Here is a 2,287-nt window from a genome sequence, read left to right as displayed (position 1 = left end):
ACCTCCTCCATGGGAACAGAGTCACTGACCTCATGTCATAGAGGGCACCGAGGCTCCGAGAAGTCTTGATGTGAGCTGACTTGTCACAGGGCTTGAGACATGGCCAGTTGTGAGTATACTGGAAGACAACAAACATTTTTTAATGGCTTAGAAGAGAGTTACCATGTTAATTCTCATTTGTTTAACCATTTAAAGGAAAATGATGCATGATTTTTTTCATACTCTATATGCATCTGCAGAAATAAACGTGGGTTCTAGAATAGCAATACCTATATGACAACTAAAAAAAAGTAAAATTACTTATTAATATCATGCTGAAATTGGCCCACATTCAAATTTCCCCGTTATTCTCACAATGCCCCAGTTTGTCAAACTGGGATGTAATAAAGAATCAGGATTCCACCTCGCAATAACCTGGATAGAGACCACTCTTCATCCGTCAGGTTCTGGTCTCCTGGCGACAGGCCTCCCTGCTGAGATAATAAACAAAATGTTTTCCTTTGGTCTCTAAAGGATGACCCCAGAGGCTTGAGGGAAATGTAGTCTCACCCTCCAATGACGTCACCAGCACAGGAGTACAAAACAGCCATTCCAAGTTCCTTCTACGCATGTGCTGCTCCACTCACTCTGCCCTCTGGGAAATGTAGTTTTCGTCTTCAATGAGGCCACCTGCGCAGGACTGTGGGAAGGGCTTTTCTGGGTATGTTCTGCGCATGTGCGGCTCCGCGCACGCTGCTGCTGTGCGGAAACTGCTCCTCAGATCCTTCCCCTGAATCGTACATCCCTGAAGGTGGGTACAAGGGTGAAAGAGGAGCCCGCAGGCCTCGGGGTTCTGGGGAACAGGACGGTGTCCCTGCACTTGGAGGCAGAAGCGCCGCGGGCCTTGGGCGGGCGGGGCCTGACGTGCGGCGCCAGCGCGGACCTGGGCTGGGGAAGGGGCGCCCGGGCTGCGCTTTCCAGACGTTTCCAGACGGTTCTGTCAGAGGACGGTGCTGCCGGGTGTGCAGAAGCTGGTTCCAGATGTCCCAGGATGGGGGCTCAGGTCCCAGGTGGCGACGGGAACGTGGGTGGGGGCGTGTGAAGACAGCGAGCCTGGGAGGTGTGGGGAGGTCACATTCCAGCGCCGCCATCAGGAACCTGGTACCGACCTATGGGACGTTCACTTCACCATCTGTACAGTGAGCGTGTGGACATTAGTGTGATGCCCCAGATCCCAGAGAAATAACTGTGAGGTGTGTGCAGACAGAGCGTTACGCTGTGGCCGTTGTGTTATGGGATGTCTCGGTGTCTCTTCAGGAGGTCACGTTTCTGGTCCCTCCTGCCCTGTGCGGCCTGCCTGGTGCTCCTGGTCTGAGTTTACCAGAAGTTGATACACAACCTTGTTTCCAGGACAGTGACTTCTAGGAAGGAGATTGGGGCACTGGGTGTTGGTCCCACTTTCTTTGGAGTGAAGGAAGTGTGACAAACTTTGAAGGACGGTGTCCTGTGAATAGGAATCCCACCTGGGAGAACATCGTTGTGGCCGGAACCCTGTCAGTACCGCTTCAGTCCCAGAAAGGTGAAGGTCCCACCTTTGCACAGCACAAACAGTAACTGTGTCCAGTGTTTACAACGCACCGCAGTTGGTGATGACATCTCACTCAGTAGCTGTCTGAGACTGGATGGTATCAGAAGGTTTGGGCCAACTTTCAGAAGGGAGAAGTGAGTTAGACTGAAAAAGAGAGGCAAGGACCCCGGAGGTGTTACTTATTGAAGGGGGTTTGAAGGTGTTCCGTGGGGTGCAGGAATAACCTGTCACCGCTGAGAGGATCTGTCTGCAGTGCTCTCTGAACACACTCCCATTCCTTCAATCTTCCCTCATTGTTCCCAGTGTCTGAGCTCTCTCAAACCCTGCCTGTCACCAAATTTGGAATCTAGAGATATGCTTATGGTTCTCTATCTTCATAGTTCTTTTCTGGTCATTCATGAATGGTTTTCCCCACATTTCTGCCTTATAAGAAAAGTTTAAAATTTGTTTATGAGGAAATGTGACTTGCCCAGGGTCACGTGATTTGTTGATGTTAGACATCCTGACTTTTTGGCTAGCGTTTTACATTTTGCCACATTTAAGTCAAAACAAGTGATTGTTCACTTTTGAGATTATCTTTGTAATGTGGAGGTCAACTTAGAACGAACATTGCCCTAACATACATACCTTAAACATATCTATCCTTTTTTAACTCCAGAATTTTCTTTGGATTATGTCACCTCAAAGGGTAAATAATGTATTTAATTTTCACTTCATGTT

At 49.0% G+C, this 2,287-nt stretch overlaps 1 long non-coding RNA gene across 1 annotated transcript in view; it reads left to right on the top strand.

The window, feature by feature from the left end:
- Positions 1-717: 717 nt before the first annotated feature.
- LOC103608534 overlaps positions 718-2,287 on the top strand; it is a 22,654-nt gene continuing 21,084 nt past the window's right edge. Inside the window, exon 1 of the long non-coding RNA XR_552071.1 lies at positions 718-790. This is a non-coding gene — a long non-coding RNA (uncharacterized LOC103608534). The remainder of the gene's footprint in view (positions 791-2,287) is intronic.

Source organism: Galeopterus variegatus, unplaced genomic scaffold, assembly GCF_000696425.1.
Source record: "Galeopterus variegatus unplaced genomic scaffold, G_variegatus-3.0.2 Scaffold8533, whole genome shotgun sequence".
NCBI classification, from domain to species: domain Eukaryota; kingdom Metazoa; phylum Chordata; class Mammalia; order Dermoptera; family Cynocephalidae; genus Galeopterus; species Galeopterus variegatus.
This window is presented reverse-complemented; position numbering and strand designations above follow the sequence as displayed.